Consider the following 24193-nt stretch of genomic DNA (forward strand, 5'->3'; position numbering starts at 1 on the left):
ACTCATGCTGGAGTGTGTGTGTCACTCCGTACCAACCAACAGTGGACCTCTGTCATTCCATATAAACCAAGTGTGGACCTTTTTCTGTAATGTAAAACAGTAAATAAAATACATCCTCATAAATACAGATTCATGATGCAAGTACATTAAAATGACCTAAAACCCTTAGTTTTAATTCAAATATTTTTTCCTATAACAAAAATGCAGTCAAGGAGTATAAAACTCTTGTAGGGGAAACATTAATAGACTGTAGAAATGTGTGTTGCAGTATACACCCTCCATTTAAAAATAATGAAAACATTATTGGTGCTACTTTATTAGAAATGTTTGTGTTAAGTTTTGATGAAAAAAAAAATATCTTAAGAATGATCACTTTTGCTTATTTCTTTCATATTCATACATGATGGAGTGTGTATGTCACTCCATGCTAACTAAGTGGGAACCTGTGTCATTATGTACCAGCCAACAGTGGACCCCTGTCATTCCATATGAACCAAGTGTGGACCTTTTTTCTGCAATGCGAAACAATAAATAAAATGCATTCCTATTTCCTATTAATTGGTTGAAACCAAATGTCTAGAGCATTTTGACTATTTAAAATTGAGATGATAGTAGATCCCCTCTTGGACTGCTAAGAATGACAGAGGCAACGCATTTATGGATGAGTAAAGACGGACGAGCAAATTATCTTTGTTAAGAAAAAAGAATTAATCTATATTAAAGCCGGTTTAAAGTAAATGTTGTTGCTTATACTGCAGAACTTGATATTAGTGCATGCAGTCATGTTTCTGAACTGCATGCAATTCAATAAAAAAATATTCACTCTCAAATGTGGCCATGATTATATATTTATATACAATTTGTACTACAGAGACTTTAAAATAAGTAATGATAACTCTAAAGTTATATTATCCATTTTTGAAAGAAACTGAGAAAGTCATTGTTGTGAACAAGGACTCATTAGGTGAATGAATGGGTCGTTAGGTGAATGAATGGGTGCAGACAGCTCCACTGCAGTATGTGGAGGTCCACTCTTTGATAGGTAAATGTCGCTCAGAGATCCAAGTCCCCTCTTGGCAATTTCTTTAAAAATAATTAAAAGTCACATTTTCAGTAATATTATGGTAAAAGACCTTAAAAGTCAATTTTATATTCCATGTTTGTTTTTTCAAAATAAGTGTAAACATAAGACCCCTCTTGGCAGCTTGGCCCGACAGGTCCCCTGTTCCCCCTATTGGTGTGTATGTGTGTGTGTGTGTGTGTGTGTGCGTGTGTGTGTGTGTGTGTGTGTGTGTGTGTGTGTGAGAAAGAGAGAGGGAGGCAACACAGGAGATCTGTCATCTATTGGTAATCCACTGCAGATTTTAGCCCCCCACTGACAGGCTTCTTTGTCTCTGTCTGGCCCTATGTCCTGTGTGTGTGTGTGTGTGTGGGTGGGTGGGTGGATGGCTGAGAAGACATGCTTAATGCTTTGCTATGAGATCTGGGTATATAAAGCAACTGCAACTCTCTTCTTTAGCATAGAAGACCTTTAGCTATCAGTTATGTCACCATAAAAAATATCAATTTCAATATCAGACTTTCCCATTTAGGATTACAATTAACACCATTCACAAGTCAAAAACTTGAAATTACAATAACTCTTGATATGGCATGAATGCTGCATGATCCCAGCTCTCTCATGTAGTCAGCCGTAACAAGCTACAGATCTGCAATCAGCCCAAGCAGTCATTTACGCACATGTAACTAAGAAACGAGTTCTATATGAGCTTAACCTTTTCAGAGCCAGGACAACAACCTACAACACTGTAGTGGCCAAAGCATACAGTAACAAGTCATGAAACTGTAAGAAGAGAATAACAAGAAGAACATATCTGCATGCAGGTTACAGTTTTTTGAAATTTGGATTTTCATTTGGAGAGAGATAAAAGGAGACCCAATAAGATTACACCCTGCTCCGTGTTTTCTAGTTTTAGCATCATCCACGTTCTCATTTTTTTCCCCTCCTCACTACTTTTTTCATCACTGCCCAACAAAAACAACAGATTGATATTTTACAAACAATTTTTACTAAAGTGCATACCATTTTGTCCCTCCTTCCTAACACTAATTACTACAGTCTACGTTTCCAAATGAGCAACGCCTCATCTGCTCTGAAATTGTCTGCTCAGACTTGTGTGTGTGTGTGTGTGTGTGTGTGTGTGTGTGTGTGTGTGTGTGTGTGTGTGTGTGTGTGTGTGTGTGTGTGTGTGTGTGTGTGTGTGTGTGTGTGTGTGTGTGTGCGCGCGTTTGTGAACAGTATGAGAGTTTGGGAGAAATGCAAGTGATTAGTGTGATTCAGGACACTTGTGGGTAAATGGCACCTTGTAGAGTACGCACAACAGCTCTCAGGGTGACACACAGGTGGAAGGAGGGAGGAGCGGATGAAAGATGGGGGGATAAAACCTCTTCAGCCTGGTGATTTGTGTCAGAGGGTGCTTGTCTGTCAGCAGCACTACACACACAAGTATCAGAGAGAACACAGGCAAAGACTTCCAAGGTTGCTGCGTGTGTGCCTCTGTGTTTACATCAGCCATATACTGTGTGTATATATATACATTCTGTGTGTATTCCTGACTCTACATCTGCACATTCTCTTTATGTTCCTACACAGTTGCTCCTTCTTTTTTTTTTTGCCTCCTCCCGCATCGGTATCAGAGAGGGATCTAAGAACCGTCCCAGGGCCCAGAGGTAGCTGTCTAGATTGAATTTCAAATCAATGTTACACAAGTTGTGTTCAGGTCTCAGCTATTTTCAACACTCAGGGTGAGACACTGCCAGGAGGGAACGGCAAAGTTATCTGCATGTGTGGGAAGCTGTATGGGCGGCGATATTATCATGAGACTGCCGGTGAAAAAGACTTGAAGAAGAAGAATGATGGGCTCAGTCAGTGCTTCAATTTCAAAGTTATCAGACTCATGAGGTGGGAGAGAGCGTGGAATTAATATGGCGCCTGAGCGAGATTATCTGTGGTCAGCTTTCTGCAGTGTGAAGTATTCACTACATGCAAAAGTTTTCAAGGGGAAGAGTATTGATTGGTCTTCTATCAGAGTTGGAAGCTTTGGGGAGTTATTTTGCTTCATTAATGATCTGCATAAAAGATTAAAAGTGCAGCACATGATGAGTCACATTTTGCTCCACCATGCACTTAATACATCACACATTAAACTTCACGCTGGCAGGGATTTGTCCTTAACAGATGAGAAATTGTTGATTGTAACTTGCACAGAATCACACAAAATTCATAACTGAAAAAAACTTTTTTTGTCCATTAGGCCTTGCACACATAAAATCAATGACTTTCCAACTACATAATCATAGAGCAAAAATATTTTTAAAGTTCATGGACCTGTGTTGAATCAACCCTCAGTTTCCTTTTAATTGTTACTGACTGTCAATACGTAGGACAAGTCTGACTAATCCACAGCTCCTGATGTTAAAGCAGAAGTAAGCGAAATGTTTGTGTTAATATAAGTCTTAAACAGTTATATCTTCCGACAGCAATCACTTATATATAGAGTGTTTGGTCTGAAACACGGGTCTGTCAGTCACTCTGCTCTGCTGTAAGCCGAGGAGAAAACTTTCCTTGTATCCTACAACCTTTATCCAATGAGGAGAGAGAACGGCATAAAGGGGCGGTCCTCTCTGTGTGTGCAGCCAAGGCATGCGTGTGCATGCGGTGACGTACTGTAGGGACGAGGGCGGGGACTGCTAACTCCATCTGCTGAAAAGAAGTCATGCGCTGTGTAATACATGAAGATATCTAAAATTTGGGATCATTGTGCAAATCAGCAATAATGATTAGCAAACCTTACAAAAAGCATACTTTATTTTCAGATAAAATATTTGATGAGACATAAATGTCATAATTTTAGATCCTCATTCATGGTAAAAATACTAACATTTACATGTTTCTTTGTGGCCTTGTGTATTTGGGAAATGTGTCATACCATTGTTGGCAGTGTAGTCTAAAGTCTAAAATATCTTTAAGAGACAGGGATGTCCCTGTTCCTGATGTAAACGCACAAAACAGAGGGGCAGGGCTAAGTAAAAAAGCTGAGGGGTGGAGATGGGCCTAAGTGCCCACATTTATTTCATATAAAATTTATGTAGGCTTTACTAAGTAAGTGAACTGAAAACTGTGTACTCACAGTGCGTTCACAGTAGGTTCATGAATGACAGATAACGTGACAAGGTGTCAAAGGTTAATTTAACCCCCTTAACCTAACTTTTTCTTTTAAGTCAGTCTTTTTATCTGTCTTCCAATTATCTCGTTCACTTTATCTTATAACCTCCAGTTATCTCACTCTTTCTCAGCAACCTGACCTGTTCATAATGAAAGCTGCAGGCAGAAAACTGAGGTCTCGAATTTGGAGTCTAAATGTTTAAGGGAAGTGGCGTCGCTTTGGGCTAGGTCACTATCTGTGACCACCAGAGCTCTCTGGCAGCCCTTGAGATAGATGATGACAAAAACCCTCAGAACCAGGGTAATTTGTGTGTGTGTGTGTGTGTAAGGTTGAGTCATGATTGAGAGTCAGAGAGAGAGGGAGAGGGAGAGAGAGAGAGAGAGAATGTGCCAATCCAGCTGTCTCATCTGGCCAGATGGCTGGGAGTCCCTGTCTGTATATGTCAGGGATCAGGCCAGGGCTTATGGGCCTGCAAAGCCCTGCTGCTGTCTAACTACACTCTATTCTGTGTGTGTGTGTGTGGTTTAACAAGACAGACTACAGGGGTGCTGGAAATTAAACACACAAAACACTACAGGACTGCCATATGAAAGGCAGCCAATAAGACTCGGGCTCAACTTTGATATAAAAAATATATGGGCAATAAATGATCTGATCAAAACCTGAGTGTCGGTGATTGTGAACATTGAAGCACGTTAACAGAGTAGTACTCCATGAACAGAAATTAAATTGTCTTGCAATCCATGCTCACAGTGTCTCTTCTTCTTGTCTGAAAAAGTGCAAGCAGACATTTTGCTTGGGAGAGATGAGTTCTCTCTCTTTCATGGTGAGATGTCAAATTGAAACTTTTTCCTTTGTTTCTGATTTTCAAAAGGAAAAATTGAAACAATGGTACTGGGCCTTAAATAGGTTTCTGCGAGTCATACCGTCGTCTACCCACCCACCCACCCACCCTGATGCTCCACACTGCTGACTGGTCCAGGAGTTCTCTGGTCTGAGTCAGGCCGTCGCAGGGTGGATGTTGAATGTCAGCCGAAATATCATAGTGCAAACTTGGCTCTGTGTAGTCTGGCTTCAGGAGGCTGTCATGAAGTGTCTGCGATGACAACACAGGTGGAAAGACACAGTGTCAAGTCCATTTGACTGATGGTTTTCTTAGCTTTAGACCTCTTGAGCTTGTGTTCAGTTTGTGTAGCCAAGATCAGAAAAACGCCTAATGCCGGGTCAACGTGTAGGATTATAAATAATTCCCCATGTTGCAGCTATTCAGGCCGAATCTCAGCTTCTTCTTCTCAGCATGTTCCCTGCCCCCCCCCATTACTTTTAAAGCTATTTCTGAAATTGCAGTGATTTTTTTTTCTTGGCTGGCCTTAATTGACTGGCTTGACATATTCAGCTGTGTTCCCCTGAGCTTAACGCTCCATAGAGCACAGTGTTTAAACCTGAAATCACTGTGAAGACCTGATGCAAAGCTGCAGAATTATATTTGGGCTTCTGGGATCCCTCTCCTACAATCATATTAACGGGCTCCCCTGAGTCGTGAGAGCCCTTGGAATATATATGAAAAAAATTGAAAATCTTATTAGTATTACTGCATACTTCCCTTTTTCCCCACAAAGCCACATTTTTGGTGAATACATCGGCGCCTTTCCATGTCAAAATAAGAGTTGTGCTTGTTACTTGATAAGCGCTTTCACTGGTGGCTTTCAGTAAGAAGTGCTACTAAATGGCAGCTTTCCAATATCAATAGACCATGTCTTGCGATGACTTAAGCGCCTTTCAATAGCTTTCCATTCACTCAGAATAATAAAAAAACAGGGCGTAATTTTTGTGACATTACAAAAACTTCACAATCAGAGGAGCTTTTATTTTGCAGAATGACAGATGTTGGAGATAGATATTTTTGGTGTCTGGGGAATTAAATATATTAAAATGCAAGCAATTATTCCCTATCTTTGTCATACTGGACATGTAATTTCAATGAGTGCACTTTCCTCAGGCCATTGTACTGTTGTTGAAAGCTATTTTTGTAAAACAAACAAACTCCTTTGGGGTTTTTCTTGTGGTCTCATGGTTTTAAAGCTTAGAATAAATGGAACAACCACAGAAAAACCTGGAATAACTGGACCGCACGTCAAGATTTTTTCCATCAACTTTATTCCTCTTTTATATTCAGGAAGGACTGTAAATCCTGTGACAGTTAATACACCAGATGACACAGTAAACCACTGCTCAGTAACAACTGGAGCTCGAGAGGCAGACGACCACGCAACCGTATTGCCGCAAAAGTTTTGTGTTGTGTGTCCTCTTAGCAAAACGAACATGAACGTCAACTGGCAGCTTGCACAGTTTATCTCTGACCATAGATGGAGGACTCTCTGTCCGTCTGACTCGATTTCGATCTTCTCGACAACCTCTCATCCAAACGATTTCAAAACTTGGCAGGTGTTTTGCAGAGGAGAGAGGGATGTGCAGTCAGTGTCAACTGTGAAGGTTTCTGGATGAGTGGTTCTCAAAAAAGCTTCAAACATTGCTTTCCGACATGTTACTTGACTTGAAGAAAAGGCAGAACTACGCAGTGAGGGCAGCGCAGACAACTCAAGCAGCATATGTTAGGGTTTTTAGAAAGGTGGAACTAAACTGCGATGTCACCCAGACAATATCAGAGCAGAGAAGGACAATTCCAGTAGTAATAAAAACTCACTGCAGAATGTGTTGCTCAATACCTCAGAAAGTACAGTGAAAAAAGATAACTCGGCATAAGAGGAAAAAACATCTTAAGATGAAACCAGTTTGTTTCTCTCTCTCTCTCACAGCACAGGACACTCAATGAACTTCAGCAATCGACAACCTGGTTCGAATCATAACTCATCATCAGCTCAACAGTTGTGGGAAATGAATGTACCTGCCCTAAGGCACCGACAAATAAGTGTAACAGGGGTTCAAGTCTGGTCAGGGACTTTTGTTACACTGTCTCGTGTAATTTCATATCTCTCTCACCTCATTTCCTGTCATCTCTCTGCTGCCTGACTCTAATAAAAGCATAAAATGACCAGTTAGGCTGAGAATAGCTCGGTCTTGATGGTGTGACTCTTCTGCAGATTCAAACACTGAAAAACCCCAGAAGTCAGAATCAGAAATACCTTATTACTGTAAAGGGAAATTATTGAAATACCGTACTACAATGTGACAACTTAACTGTTAGATAGATAGATAGATAGATAGATAGATAGATAGATAGATAGATAGATAGATAGATAGATAGATAGATAGATAGATAGATAGATAGAAAGAAAACTTTATTGATCCCCAAGGGGAAACTGCTTTGCCACCAGTAAAAACACATACATCCATCCACAAACAATACAAAAACAGCTGTATCGACATGATTAGGACAGAGTACTCAAAAACAGTGAAAGAAAAATAAATCAATATATAAATGTATAAATGTACACCTCCAGAAGGTAAAAAACAGCAAACAACCGCTGGTTAGTGATTGCTGTTAAATGTACAGATGTTAGTAATACACTCATTCAAGGAAATTCAGAGATGCATGTTTCTAGCTACATGACGTGAGGTGAAAGAGTTGCAAATGTTGCAGGAAAGCAGGATTAAAAACAGTGTGGGTTTGACTGTGTGGTGTGACAATGATGTGTGTTTGCCGTCGGTGAATAATTCTGCTGTTTTCATGTGTGCACTGCATGTTGTGTGTGTGTTCACGCAGGGGGATTATATGTTCTTATGTACTTGAAGGATGGGACAGGTCTTTATTCTTACAGTTACCCTTCTTTTTGTCTCTCTCCCACACCATCACCCACAACAAACAAAATGCTCGTCGGTTTATCCTCAACAATCAGCAGCATTCCAGCAACACAGAGCCACACTTCGTCATATTTACATATCCATCCACAGAGGATTAACCGCTTTCAATAGCACAAGTCTGAGGCAATCCTTCACAGGGTGAGCGATTCATGACAGGCTTTGCACAGAATATGAACTATGAATTATGCAGAACATACACAAACATCAAGGGTATTCCTGGGTCAAGAGTGATTAGATGTCTAAGCGCACAAGCTTGAGAGTGTTTAGAACAATAAGCTTCTCTCTTACAGCTTTTCTCAGTCTATTTTTCTACATAAACACCAAAGTTGGATCTTGAGCTGTAGTTTTTAAAACAAGCTGCCCCAAACAAGTCTCTTGGACGTGTGCAGCCAGACCAAACTGTCCATCCGTGCCAGGCAATCCACCATGAAATGAGGTATGGACAAGATTCACAGGGAGTGTCATAGTGGTGTGGATTGTTGTCTCCCTGAACACTGTCACAAGTAACACACCCAACCAACGGAAAGACTGTAAAAGGATCATTCTTTGTGTAGAGGGAGGAACTAATACACACAGACAAGGGAGCACAGTCCCTCTATGATTTTATTCCAGCAGGAAATTCCTCCAGAAATCCTCGACCAGTTGTCTCAATCCCTCACAGCTCCAAGTTGTGAAAGAAGGCGGGAGCTGAGGACAGGGAGGCACTTAAACTTCAAAGAACTAAAAAGCCAGGTTCAAAATGAATAATGTGGGAAAAAAGTGAAAAAAGATGACATCCACCTTGACACTTGTGGTCTTATGGAGGCAACAAAAGATCAAAAAAAGTCTGCAAAGGCCGACGTTACTTCCATAATGAAAACAAACTGGATAGTACTCAGCCTGTTGGGATCAATGGGGATTTTAGGAGCTTTCCTTGTATGTGCCTGTGTGTGTGAGTTTTTGTTTCTGCCTGCACACAAAATCAATGGGCATTACCATGAGTCTTCATCTCACAGGGACTGAGTAACAAGCCCTGGTATGCAGCATGACATGCAAGCTGAAACTGATGAGAGGAGGGGAAAACAATCCTGGTCTGAGAGTGTCAGTAAACTGCAGAAAATGCAGGGTTAGCGAAAAGCAGTCTCTCCACTTAGGCCGAGGAGGATTTTGGGAAAGATACAGAGGTACTGTATAATGGGTATCTTCTCCAGTCTGAACTCCCTTATTCCCTCTAATTGTTCTCTGCACTTCGCTGTGATCTAAAACATGGCGGGTAAATAAAAGGGTGGCTGCTGCCATGTCTTAAGCATAAACACATACAATTTAATCGGAAACTTCTTCAAAGCTGGAGCGACGCTATGTTTTCGGATTGTTGCATGTTTTCTCTTAGTCATAAAACAAATTTGAGGTTATAAAATGCCTTGAGAAATCTCTGACTGGGTGAATATACAATCATGCTCTCGTCTTGGGATGAAATTCAAAGCATACTCCCTGAGAAGAAACTGGCAGATGAGTGGGCCAGAGTGAGAGTGAAACACCTGCCAAAACTATATAAATCATGCCTTTTTAAACAGAGGATCTTTGCAGAGCGGCTCTGCACACAGGTCTAAACTCCACACATGCCATGCAGACCAGTAAGAATTTAATTTAATTTGATTATCACTAAGTAGTTGCTGAACAACAAACACCAATTAGTACAAATTATGTTAAATCCTGGGAAGCGTTAATTTTACAGCAACACATACATGTACTGTAAGCACACACACACACACACACACACACACACACACACACACACACACACACACACACACACACACACACACACACACACACACACACACACACACACACACACACACACACACACCACTCAGAGGTTGGACATGGAGTGTGTCTGTGCGGTTTGTGCCAAGAGAAGTTAATTGGATTGTGAGTAAGCACTTTGGACGTCCATTATCTTTGCCCATCTGTAGTGGCGAATATCTTGAGGGGTCTCATCCAAAACAATCCAATTATCTTGACCCTTAGATAAGAAAAACACACTCTCTCTCTCTGTTATATTGCAAAAGTGCAAAAATAATTTAGGATGGTTATGCTATCTTAATAAGCACAATATCAATCTTTTTCAGTTTGGCTTTCAATCAAATCATACAGCCCATTTCCTCTTGTTAGAGGAAATGGGCTGGTCCAGCATTCATTAACCTGACCATGGCTTAACCATGGTTCAGTTCCTGTGTTGTTATTCAAGGAAACAAATCTGATACATTATCACAACAAAGAGGCCTCGACTCTTGGATCCCCCTGCCATTTTTATTATGACATTTATTAATTCTGAATTATGTGTTCGGGTTTATGCAGATGATACGGTTATATACACATCTACAACTAATTTAATACTGATTGAATCAGTTCTGCAGTCTGATCTTAATACCCTAACACTGACTTGCATGTAATGAATGAAAACTAAACTAAATTTCACGCAATGACTTTTGAAACTTACCAGAACAGTAAATCCAAAATCTAAAGCTTATTCATGTGCAATAGTGATCATTTTATTGTAGACATTTGGCCTTTGCTGTCCTTTCATGACTCATCATTGCACAATGTATGATGCTCTTACAGTAAGCAGTTCATTTTCAAATGTATACATTTCTATCACTATTAAAAGCAGTTTATGGTGCAGGTCTTAGCTAATTATCAATTGAGACTCTGCTTTCTTCTGTAAATGCAGTCTGTAAATCAATGGCTAATAAAGCCTTTATGTTCAAGGCTGCCTATAATCCACCTGTTATTCATTCAAGTATCATCTTTTCAGTTTTCAAATATGGCCCGACAACTTATTACAGGATCAGCGGTACATGTTCATAAATGTTCTATAGTTTATATCTTCATTACGTCATGCTATCAGGGACATAAGCACTTCTATAATCTATGAATGCTTGGATGATTTCCTGTTTTTGAATGTATTGGATATTTATTACCTTTTTTTTTGTCTTTGCCTTTTCTTAAGCAGTGTCCAGCATGGATGATCCCGCCACCTTAAGGTGTCGTGACTTGAAGCCATCCAGCCATGTAAGACCATAAATACATCTTCATCTCTTTCCCCGTCTCTCCTCTCCCACCTCCTCCTCCTGTCTTTGATTTCCTTTCCCTGAAGGACACCGTGGCTGCTGGCCAGTCATTCCCTTCCCCATCTGTGTTCTTAAACTGAACACGGATACACCACAAAAGCAGATAGAGACTTTGAGATGACACACACACACACACGCACACACACAGATCTACAGAGGAACATGGCAGCCGTTAATTTTTGACAGTCTCAGAAGACTGTAATCCATAACAAGCCAGAACGGCTTGAAAGGCTTGGTACCATTTTCCCTTAATTAGTTCGGTGTGAGGCTTGTTAAAATGTCATATTCCAGCAGCACATGACTGATGATAGAATAGTTGACTTACTAGCACTGTCTTTTTTAAACTCCTTAATGAATGTGTTTATTAATTACCTGAGAAGTGTTTGAGGTAGTCGCTACAACCTCTTCTGTTAAGTGCTAAAAAGCTACATCTTCCTAAAGCACATCACTACACTCAGCTCAGAGAGTGAACAGCTCAATTTTGGAGGGCTGTCAGTTATTTTCAGTTATTTTCTCCACCGTCCCAAAATGGATTGCACACCACCAAGTGCAGCCTAACTACATAAAACTCAAAACTTCGATACCTCGACCAAAGAAAGCAATCAAAAGACTCTTTTCAGAAAGCTATTTTGCGGGCGAGGCCCCCAAATCGAGGCACGGGTATTTGTGCTTCAGTTCTCCTATAGTTGAACTTTTCTATTTAAACCTGTCAACAGTCTTGTTGTGCTCGGTGGTTTGTGGTCAGATGCCATTTCCTAAATAGAAACCATCTATCAGAGGCTAAGTGGTGGCTGAGAGATGTCATTGTGGTCATGAGTGGGTGACGGTGGTAAAGGAGGAAGTGGTGAGACCACTGGAAAAACAGTTCCAAGGGTTGCATTTATCCTTGTGTAAGAGCTAAGTGGGATGGAACGAGTCCAGTGCACTTGAGGATAAATAGAGTTAATTTGTATTTGAAAGGGATAAGGAGGAGAGTTCAGATGTCTTTACACTGGAACCAAGAATACATGTCAAACTCACTATTTTCTGTACATTCAGTATCTAACTAAAGCAACAGTGGAGTACAGCACATTTCCAAGTGCACTGAGTGATGGTTACAATAGGAAGAGAGCGAATGACACACAGTCAAATGTAAAAAGGCAAAATATCTGAATCAGAGCAAGATATTTTCAGAAGCCTCTGCACTGTTATTGGTCATATAGCATATCATGAGGCAGTGTCCATGCATCATCATGTGACAGCTGCATTTTGTAATGTGACCTTTAACGTCACCACAGACCGTGTCCCAATGCATCATCTGGTAATGACTTGAATGTGTTGTGGTGCACTGCTTCTCCTTGTGTGTACATCGTTTTTGAGAGGCACAAAGGCATCTTACCATATAATCTAATTCAATACAACAAACCACAAAAAACAAATAGTACACACTAGTATAAGTTTAATAAGGACCTCTTTGACATTATTTAAGCTTGAGTAAATAAGTATTTTTCCATGGTTGTCACACTGGAGAGCAGTAAACTAGATGGTGTTAGTTTTCTTTGCCACATTAGCTGCATGGCTATGGGGACAGCAGTGTTAGTTGCTAAATTCACTGCTTTGGTCCAGACCGAAACATCTTAATAAATATTGGATGTCATTTGTTGCGTCGTTCCACATGGTTTAAATAGGGTCAAGAGGAGGTGACACATGCACATGAACCTGCTGCTCTTCATATCTCAGATTCTCTCTCTCTCTCTCTCTCTCTCTGTGAACAGTCTTCACAGCAGCAGCACTGCACTGACTGAGATTCTTCCTGCACCTCCAGCACAGAGGCTCCTCTGTCTGCATCACCGCTGCTTAGAGCTGAAAAAAGGAAGGGTGCATAGGAGGGGAGGGGTAACCCAGGAAAGCCCCTAGATCAGGTTCCTGCCTTCCTTGGCCCAGTGACACCAGACCTGGTCAGGACAGCCCCTCCCACATCCTGCCCTGACAATGGGCAAAGCCAAGGATAACCCTCATCTGGTTTAATTGGTAGACAATGATTGCATTCTCCTCCCCCGTCTCTCCTGGCCTCTGTCAGGGGGACAGGGGAGTCACGCACAGCCTAATTGCCACCTTGCATGGGACAGGCTTATACAAGCATGGGCTTGGCCCACAATGGATGTATTAACCTCTGTACATGTATCACAAAAGGCCCAGGTTACAGAGCCACAATGCTCTCTCTCTTTCTCTCTGTCAGAGAACTGTTGTTTCATTCATACAGCTCAGAGAGAGGTTCAGGTGGACTGTGATAGATCTACCTGGGAAAGGTCCTTATCTAATGACTGTGCTCCGTTGTAAGGGGTGGTGCAGTGCGTGTGGTCCCATTGTTAGGGGCAACAGTTGATTCAGCGACAAAGTAACAATGAGGCATGTCTACTCTGTCATTTTAAGACTGCTGCAATGAAAAAAGAGGAAGTGTCATCCCATTTGGTCTGTCTAGGCCCAAGCTATTATCCTCATTATGGCCTCTGAGGGAGACTAAATTGTAAAAAGTCAGGGCCATTTGCAAGATTTTATGTCATACCTTAAGTTGTTGTCTAACTTGTCTCGATAAATTGCTAAAATGCAAGGTCTTAATCATGTGTAGTGGATTTACCAAAGCACTTCGCTGACAATTAGCATTTGAAAATTTCCCTAAATTAAATGCAGCATTCCTGAGTGTTCACTGAAGATAACCCATCTCAGCTATTTTGTGTAATTTCAACAGATACTGCTACAAATGGTACACAACATATCCCTCAACATAAGTCAAGGTTTAGGCTGCTGTCCCGTCCTCATAAAAAGAAATGCTCATTTGGGATGTCTAGAATTCACCTCCTGGAGCGAAATGAATTTTCCGCATTCCAGACAAATGCCGCAGCAACATTCCTAGAGGGAAACTTAGGAATTCCCCCATCCAGTATTTTGGACTATAATGATATGATAGGATGGCTGAACAACATAACCACTTAAAGCAGTGACAAAGACAGGGTCAGGAACCACAGCAAGCATGCACAATTGCAAAAATATGATTCTCTTGAATGTGGTGTTTCACAGAGAAGCATACACACTCTGGTCCACACCCACAGGCACGGAGACTAACATATATGCCGCAAAACACCCACATATACTATAAGTCTGCATTTCAAACATCACGGCCAAACCAACTTCAAGTATCAACAGACCATTGAATCTTCATCCTCTCTGTGTATTGCATGTGATTTTAAAAGATACCTAATACATCTCTACAGTGATGTATATTCAGGTGTGTTTTACAGCAGTGGCTCCCAATCTCCACAAAGGTATTGCAAGTGGGCCGACAAATCATTCGCATAACAATTAATTAAAAGAAATACAAGTAATGTTCATAGATGTATTACAATGAGACCTGAGGATGTGGTGCTGCAACAAAACAGAAAACATGAGCACAGAGGTTGAACAGAAACCTCTATTTCCTACAAGTTTACAAGCACCCAAACCCCATTAAAGGGCATTTGTCATACCACTAATTTGCTTTGTATTGATACATTAGAAAGTATCTTTCTCCCATTTGCATGGTAAAGATGAAGTCAGATCCAACAGCCTGTTATTGTAGCTTAGCTTAGCATAAGAGAGCACAAAGTGTCAAATCAGCCAGCCTGGCTCTGTCCTAAGCTAACAACATCTGTCTACAAGCAACAACAACAAAACTCTAAGTGTAAACTGACATGTTTTACAAAGAAGTCTGTGATAGACTATTTCTTGGTCAGCAACAGTGAGTCCTCGCAGGTTGCCTGACAACAACGTCAAGGTGAAAGACTCCTGAAACTGTGCAAACTATTCTAGCTGCTGAGAAGAAGTCCTTGGATTTCTTTCTTCTTTATAAACTGTGTGCAGTCAACAGAGGACATAATGTTGTGATGTTTGATGAGGTGTGACTTCAGCTGCCAGTGACTCTATTATCATTACCCATAACCAAGACCTACACAGACGCACACACACATGCATATCAGAGATGGGGACTCGAGTTTGCGACTCGAACTCGAGTCGCACTTAAGTCGCACCCACAGAGACTTCAGACTTGACTTGGACTCGTGCCCAAAAGACTTCAGACTCGACTCGGACTCGTGTTTTGAGACTCGTGAACAATCTTTATTTTTTTTGGCTCGTGCCTCCTCCCTCCTGACAGGACGACCGACGACCTTTTTTTTCCTTTTTCTTTTTTTTGTTTTGCCGTTAACACACTAGCGGAGCAGCGCCACATGGCCGGTAACGTTACTCAGATGGAGGTTAGATCTTCATATTGAACTCCTACAGAGTGCAGCCAAATACCAGTGTCTAAAGAGAGAGGAGCAGCAGAGCTCCTCTGACAGCGCAGTCAGCTGCAGGTGAGTGACAGCTGACTGTGAACTGGCTTTTTTTTTTTTTTTTTAATAGCGGCACCGTCCGTAGCCTACATGCACAACGCCCGTTTGTTGTGAAACTTTCCTTCACGGGGACGAGCTGCTGCATAACGGGCACATATCAGGCTACTGTAGGCTAAATCCTCCTGTTTATTTATGTTTTTGCTGCGAAATATGACTGAAGGCTCGTATGGAAGTCTGTAGGCTACGTGTCGACACGCCCCCATGAGTTGACGGGGCTAATTAAAAAAATAATAACAACGATGCGGATCCAGAAAGGTTTTGCTGCACATAAAGATGTGAGCTATAGGTACCACCCAGATCTAATGACCTATAATTAACAGCCTAAATCATTTTCCATGTTGTTCATCTGAGTTTTCTGAATTCAACAAAGCAAAAAAAAGAGAAAAGGCCGGTGCAGAGGGCAAGAGGGCAGCCTTGATTATTTCTTGACTCAGAATACAGTTTCCTTTAAAGGAAAGCTTTCCATGTGTGTTTTCTTCATATTGCATTGCAATATCCTAAAGTGATCATATAATAAACAACTAATCAATAGCCTACTGAGTGTATAGATAAAGGAGTGATAATAACCTACAGTAAATGCTTTGAATCTCTTAGATATAGCTGTGCAGTATCTTTAGTAGACTGGATAGCAGCAGATGATAAAGGGTCATTACAACCAGAAGAGACAGGAGACTTTTATTTTTTAGAGACTTGAGACTTGACTTGGACTCGTGACCAAAGACTTGAGACTTGACTTGGACTTGCAAAAAAAGACTTGTGAACATCTCTGATGCATATCACTCTCATCTGCAGCAACTTAGTTGGCCTGTAATCACATTACGATGGGCTACTCACAGCTCTGCCACATTATACACTGCGAGTACATTGTTAGACAGGGAGAGAGAGAAAATGGAGAGAATCTAAAAATACAGATCAGAGAGACTCTGAACGGAGGCGAGGGACAAGCCGAGGATTAGTACTGCCTCAGCGCATCAAACAAACAAGTCCATAAAGGAGCATGGACAGGAGGTGGAGACAGAGAGAGGGACGGACAGAGTGAGGCAGGAAGAGACGGATGGTGACGAAAAACACCACTTCCTCAAGAACTGACCTAGTAAAACATTCATGAGAAACGTCCTTATGTGAAGTGTGCATGTGCGAGTGTGATAGAGGAAGGAGGGTGTACGGGGAGTTTAATGCTCGGGAGTCTAAAATAAGACGGTCCTCTGTGTTTCTGTGACTGTGCTGGAAGTCTGTGTGAGTGTACCTGTCAAAAAAAAAAGAAGCTATTTGAGATGGCGTACAGGCACGTTCAGTGCCAGACGCTCCACTGGTGACCCCTCGAAATGAGAACAGACACCGAACTGAGACACTGAGGAATCAGACACGAGTGAGACATGAACAGATGTAACTTCTTTTTTAGCACATCCAAGAAATGAAAGAGAAATGAGTCTGTTGTAATTATGACAGATGGGAATGATACAAGATAACTAATCACAGAGCACCCCAGTGTGTGGTTACACCCAAACACACACTTTAATGATGAGACATAATTAGATAATGGGCAGAACACATATAAATGATTGACACTTCAACTGAAATACTGCACATGTAAATGCTGTAGTGGATTTCCCAAAGCTAACTCAACTCAAATAGCGTGTGTGTGTTTGGATGACTACACAAATGTGACAAACCACCACTACTTGTGCAAGTGGTTACATGACTGTTAAAGTAGCAGAGCTGTGCACTAATTGACCAGCTCATTGCAAAGCCTACAAGAGGTCGAAGCATCACAGCACCCACAAAAAGACTACACTGGACAAACACACACACACGCACACACTCAGTGGTTAACCAACTATACACACTTACAGTTTAAACATGTGCAAACAACCCACATTATAAGCAACATCCCAGTGTGAAGCTGTGAGACTGAAGACTTCATTAAGTTGGGTTGTTTAAATGGATCAAAAAGGAGGACAAAAAACAAGAGAATTTACATACAAGCCATGCTGAGACATTATCAGCCTGTAGCTATATGACACAAGAATCTTTGATATAGAGAATAAAGGAGGAGGAGGAGGAGGAGGATAGAGGTCAGGAGAGGATGAAGGGGGAGCATGGAGTAGGAGGGCGAAGAGAAAAGAGGCTGTGTAAGATGAGCAATCCTCAGCCACATTAGAGCAGCTTAAAGACCAAATTAATCTTAAAGACCTGCGGAGGGAGTTAGTAGTGCCCAGAGCCTGGAGAAGAGCCTCTGGGTTTAGGCCCTCTGTGGCTGCCTGGCTGCAAGTACAAAGCTGCATGAGAAACAGATGTTGTGAACGCCTGACACCGGAACACTCTCACTCTCTCTGTGTATGAGTGTGTGAGTGAGTGTGTGTGTGTGTGCGAGAGAGATAGAGACAATGAAATGTAGGAGAGATGGGGGGAAAACAGCAGATAATGTTTGACAGCAGATGTTTTCTCTGCCTCATATGTTTCTCTGTGTCTGATTTCCAGAGCTTTCTAAAACACAGAACAAAAAAATGTAAATAAATCAGAAGAGAATGAATTACAGCTACTATTCCTGCTACATCTTACTATTAGTTACAGAACATATCAGTCTCTTAAAGACAAGACAGATTTAATGTAAATGATCTGATATATCCAATGCCCAAAACTTCTAAATTTACATAATAACTCACGTCAATAACTATGATGTGATTATTATTTTGGAAAGGTTGTAGTTATGGAAAATAAGATACAGACGATACAAGGCAAGAACTAGAGTCAAAATATTAGGTTACAGTTAAAGCAAATCTTAATTGTAGTGAGTGTTCACACCATTACTTTCTGCTTCACTACATGAAAGGCACAACACTTCCTGCACAAATATTGAACTTTGGCAATATATGTCAATCAGAACCCTCTAATAGATGTGGTTTAACTTTGCTACTGATACCATGACCTAACAGAACCATTTAAGATCAGGCATTGATTGATCATATCTGACTGATACAAAGTAAACAGTAGGGGGGACTAGTCATTTAAATTCCCAGATACAGAGCTCAAAACTTAGCGGTGGCTCTCACCCCGTGCTTCATTAAGCACTAGAAGTTCTGAAGTTTAAAAAGAATCAATTTCAAAAGCTAGTCTTAGCCTACACTGTAAATCAAAAATAATGAGGTTCAATATTTTTTTATTTTTTACTTTGTTCTTTTTTTATAGAGCACAAACTATGCACCAACTGCAGTTTGGTGCAAACTTTTGGGGTAAATAATTAGTTTAACAACACTACCAAGAAAAAGTAGTGAGAAACTCCACCGCGGATGTCAACACAGTGGAACTGTTGAGAAATGTACAATGCTTTTAAGTAACATTTTACTGTTTCTCTGTCGGAATCTGTCAGTTACAACGGAGACATATTTTCCTTCTTACTGTCTCATACATCTGAGTTTATGCTGATTTTTTTCCACTAATACTTTCTTCTTGGTTCTGCTTTTCTACACACACACACAAATGTGGAAATATGGAAAAGCAATAGTGCTCCAAACACAAACACTGACATACGTCTTCTGAAGTGAGGGCGCACAAGATCAAAGACCAGTTGCTGGATGAAAAAACTTGCACAGTTCCCTTTAAATGTAGTTTATAGCCTCCTCCATCTATGACCATACACCTGCGCCCCACAGACTGTCATTGATGTCAAAAGCCAGGTCGGACAAATTGCTTGGCATCCTGAGCTGCTGCTCTGCTCCCTCCCTGCTGGTCGGTCCAGTGCGCTTGTGTGTCATACTATGTGAGCTCAATGGGACGACTGTGAGGCTGCTCTGATGCCAGGGCAGCACAGTGTGTGTGTGTGTGTGTGTGTGTCGGGGGGGTTGCTGAAAACCTGAGGAGTCTCTTCTTGCCAAAGCACTGTTCAACCAAGAAAAAGCTGATGAAACCAGAAAGTCGTGCAGCCAAAGTTTACATAACCTAGAAGCAAGTGAGGAGATAAATGCAGCAACTCAGCTGAAGCTTTTTATAATATGCAAGATTGAGGTCAGGGGGAAAACTTCCTTCATCTTGGGACAGGGACGGTAAATGTGAAAAGATTTGACGTTTCATCACATTAAAAGTCTCATCATGAGCTTCAAGGCTTTTTGACTTGTCGCGGTGAAAATCATCAGGGAAGTGTTAATGGTGAGCGGTCGGGAGTGAATGAGCTAGTTTTCTATCATGTGTGCAGACAGAGTGTGGACCGGCAGTCATCACCTTCTGTGCAATATACCCACATCCCCTTGAGTGAGCGGCTACAGCTGCCGCTTGGCTCGCCGCTCGTGGATTTTCCAGTACCAACCCTGGGTGATGGAGGGTGCACGAACTCCGTAACCCCCACAGCGTCCCGTCTCTTTGCAGCTTGTGTGTGCATGTATGAGTGAGAGTGTGAGCGAGAGCTGCAGCTGTGCGAACAGCTGTCTATAGTAACTTGCTTACACACACCCTAAAAATGAGCTCAGGGCCTTTCAAAAGTGCGTCCAACTTAGAAGAACCAGCGGCATTCTTACGGCCCCTCGTGGGAGCTCTTTAGTGAAACACTGTCAGACAAGTGACTCCCGTAGAAGAAAAAAAAAACCCACTAGTACGTTCTACACTCTCAACTGTATTTTCTTCTCCCAGGCCGAAAATAGTGAGAAAGATGTCAGTTACGATGTCAGTGCATTGGTGAATTCAGGAGGGGATTTAGAGTGAGTTTGTACAGTGCACGCATATATTCCCACATGTTTGTGTGTGTTGCATGCATGTGTATGTGATCATGCAGTATTTATCACACGCAGGTTCTTCGTCTTAACAATGGGACTCGTGAGGATTGTAATGGATCTTCTGAGGCTTGATGAGATTTATCTTTTCTGCACAACGTGAAGCCTTTATCTCTCTCTCTCCTGTTTGGATTTCATTGTGTTGTTTTATCCATGACCGTCACAGCTTATGTGAACGAGGGGGGGGGGGGGGGGGGGGGGGGCACAACTCAATCTGTGCACCAGCTTTTCCTGTCGTTCGGTCAACAGACGCTTGTAATCACAAATCATGAGTTTTACAGGATTGTGATCCAGGCATATGGATCTAAAATCTCTGTAGCTGAGATTAAAGACTAAATAGCAGTTGTTGTATTAAGGAAATATTTGTCAGCAGTAGTGGGAGAAAAACAGTCTGTCCTGCACTTTACATAAATGCATATAAATCAATAGTGAAATTATCAGTCTGGTCTGATGGATAACCACAGCAGGGAGAGGCCATGTGCAGAGGACATTAGATGCTTTCAGTCTTGACAGAATTCCCCACCGACAGAGAAGATCCATGGAGGAATGTCAGTCATAACCCGACTGGGGCACAGTGGATATGATGAGGACTCCGATGGACTTGTGGTTATGAAACAGCCTGTGGATGATAAAAATGAAGCAGCCTCTTGGGCGTTGTAGCTGAGAGGCTCGGCAGCCAATCCCACTGGCTTTACTAGCGCCAAGAGCCCAAGCTTGTCAAAACTGATCGGGTTCACGCAGATGAGGACGTATTCTGATTCCCCACGGTGCAAAAGGACAGGCATGTGCGTGCGCCCTATATATGTGTTCCAGCACTCGTGTTTACATGTAATGAACCCTGCGCGCTGATATAACAGCTCTGGGCAGGACTGGGGCATGTAGACAACAAACACGGACGATCAAAGTAATTTCTGCTATTTTTGCAAAGCATAAATCATTTTGAACTGTGCGACTATCAACCGAATCAAAGCGAGGGGGCTGGAAACAGGCTTGTCAAACAGCGCGTGATGGAGAAATTAATTCTTTCTTTGCATATCTGAGGCTTACCCCCCTCCCTCAATCCCTCAACCCTCCATCTGACAAATCCAATTAGCATGACATGAACATTATGGTTCTGTGTACACACTACAACCAGCTATCTTGGCAGTGGATGGCTAGGACGGGCACCAGGGACATGAGCCAGACAGACGCTGAGGCCTGGCACCGAGGGTCTCCGTTCAGCCCGTAACCTGGCTCTAGCTGGAAGACCCAGTTCCTTGACAGGTTGGCAGCGCTCACCGCTCCCCTACCCCTCTGGTCAGTGCCTCACATCTGTCTTCCAATACCGGCCCTCTCCTCTTTTCACTTGCCACTTCATTTCCCTCCTTCCGCTACAGCCTTTGACCGTTTTATCTCACAGCTGTCCTTCATTCCCATCTGTAGTTCAAATTGAATCTATTTTGAATGAACTTTTGTTGGCTACAGGAAAGAATTCCTCATGGTGACACCACGATGCATCTGCTTATATTTGTTATTTTTGGGTAGTCAGGGCAATGTGATGAGAGCAGATACAGATACTTGCAGTTTTGCATGGAATGATTTACTATTTCCACATAATAGTTAGATGAGTACATGTTTGACTGTCGGAAAAAGATTCCAGGGAGGGAATGGGTTATAAATACTATAATAAATACTAAAGAGATTATTTTCTGTGTGGGGGAAACAAGTCACTGTGACCCAGAGGACTAAATGAGCATCTTCCATTCCACATTTAGATCACCAGACCCAACCATAGTTAGTCAGACAGATAAAACAAAGCTGCAAACTTTTCTCCCAGAGCAGCGCCGGGAAAACATTGCGTGGAGGTGTCTGGCAAGCTGTCAGCCTGTTTAGTCTCCTGGCCCATGCCAGTGTAGAGATTTGCATTTGACTCAAAGGAGGCCTAAAACATCAAAGCCTCGTTTGAAGCACCACTTGATGCTGAACAATGGGACAGGTGAACAAAAACAATGTGGCACAGCAACATTCTGAACTACTGTACCCAGAATGCACTGCTACTCCTAAAATAAAAGTGGGACACATCAGTGCCACGACAGAAACAACCGAACTTCACGCGCTAGTTTAACAAAAGAAGAACAAAGGTTATTTTCCAACATGATTTCTTTCAGATATTTTTATATTTCCGCTCGGAGGACTTTTGTATGGTATCGTAAAAACTGGGGACAGATGATGGTGACAGTCAAAGAAAGGAGCTTGAATAAAATATGACAGGCTAAATAAAGAGCTGCAGCAATGTGTAGCATATAATTCAGGAAGTGACATGTAATTACTGTCAAAACGGTTTGTGAGGGCAGTCGGGACTGTTTTACTTACTGTATATCAACTGTGAGCAATCAGCACTTCTATATTTTCAAGTTCATTGGACAGAGGGTCCAATTTCTGCACCATTCACAAAGCTATTTAAGCTTTACAATGAAACCTACTGTAGAGCACATACACTGTAATACAATAATCGCTGCTCATCTACCCTAACTGTGAAACTGAGACTTCAAACTTTCAATCATCTGGAGGTAAACTGTAAGAAGTGGCAGCAGACGCACCATTCTGTCACTGAGACTGCACATTATTGTGAAAGTAAATTTTTTTAATAATAAACAGTTTTGACAGTGGATGTTCAGTGTCCTACTCCCAAGGGCCTCATCGTCAAAACTGTCTGTGATCTACAGTACAAGACACTGGATTACAGCGCATGAAGCACCGCTTTCTCCTTTCAGTGTTAACACCCCAGGGTGCCCTGAGCACCAGCCCAGGACCTGACCGCACCACAAAATGACACTTACACATACTATTACCGCATGTGCACATATTGTCCAATTGTCCATGCTGCCTCAGAGCAGCCCCTGGATGTCTAGTCCAATCTAATAGCTACTCAAAAATACCCACACAGACACACACAGAGAAACGCGGGGTAATCTCAGTTCCTGTTAGATATAATTATACCCAATGATGCCTGCTGGGTGCTGCTGCTGACTTAAGAGCTTTGCATGCAGGAGGGCTGTATAAGATGCTCAGATTGCCATTGTTTTGGACCATATTCTCTGAGGCCAATTTAGTAAACAATGCCTCATATTCTCAATTCTAGTCTGTGGTTGACCTTGAAATTAATATGTCAAATCAGGATACAGACTCATTTAAACACATTGAAATCCTGAGCTGCCACTACTGCTGATGTATATGAAGGGATAAGGTTGCACTGCTAAAAACTGGAGCTGAATAGAGAGCTTGAGCACCAAACACTGGGTGAATAAACTTCTGAATAAACTGCAGTCTCTTCATAAATCAAGCCCCGACAGTGGAAAGATATTCAGCAGCAACATTTCGTCATTTATTTTCAAGTTGATGTTGAACTCACAGACCTAGACTCCTTATCCTCCCACTAATGTGACTTTGGATGGTATGGTAATGGTTTTAGCTCACTTGAAATAAAGAAAAAAAATCACAACCCATACCTGCGCCGGTCATCATGATATGATGCCTCGAGCTTTGGCAAGCATTATTCACACAGAAACTTCCTCTCTATCTGCCTCTCAAATCAAACCATGTTCTTGAGCAATTACTTGTGATGACAGCCCAGTTGACCTGGACATTGTTTATCCCTGTTGGCACGGGGGGGTCCATCGGGCACAACTTTGCCGACAGATGAGAGGGAAGGGGTTTCTTTTTCATGTGCGATGCGTCTTTGCCAGCATATATGGCTCCCCAAAGACGCCTTTCACGACGGCTCAGTGCTCATTTTAATTAACACATAAGCCTGTTGATGTTAATTAAAAAGCAGACAGACGATTCCCCATCAGAAAAAGATCACACAGAGGGGAGAGCTGTGT

At 41.8% G+C, this 24193-nt stretch overlaps 1 protein-coding gene across 1 annotated transcript in view; it reads right to left on the reverse strand.

Annotated features, from left to right (window-relative positions):
- Positions 1–24193, reverse strand: part of fam20ca (FAM20C golgi associated secretory pathway kinase a) — a 49754-nt gene that overhangs the window by 18446 nt on the left and 7115 nt on the right. The window lies entirely within an intron of this gene.

Source organism: Trachurus trachurus, assembly GCF_905171665.1.
Source record: "Trachurus trachurus genome assembly, chromosome: 8".
NCBI lineage: Eukaryota > Metazoa > Chordata > Actinopteri > Carangiformes > Carangidae > Trachurus > Trachurus trachurus.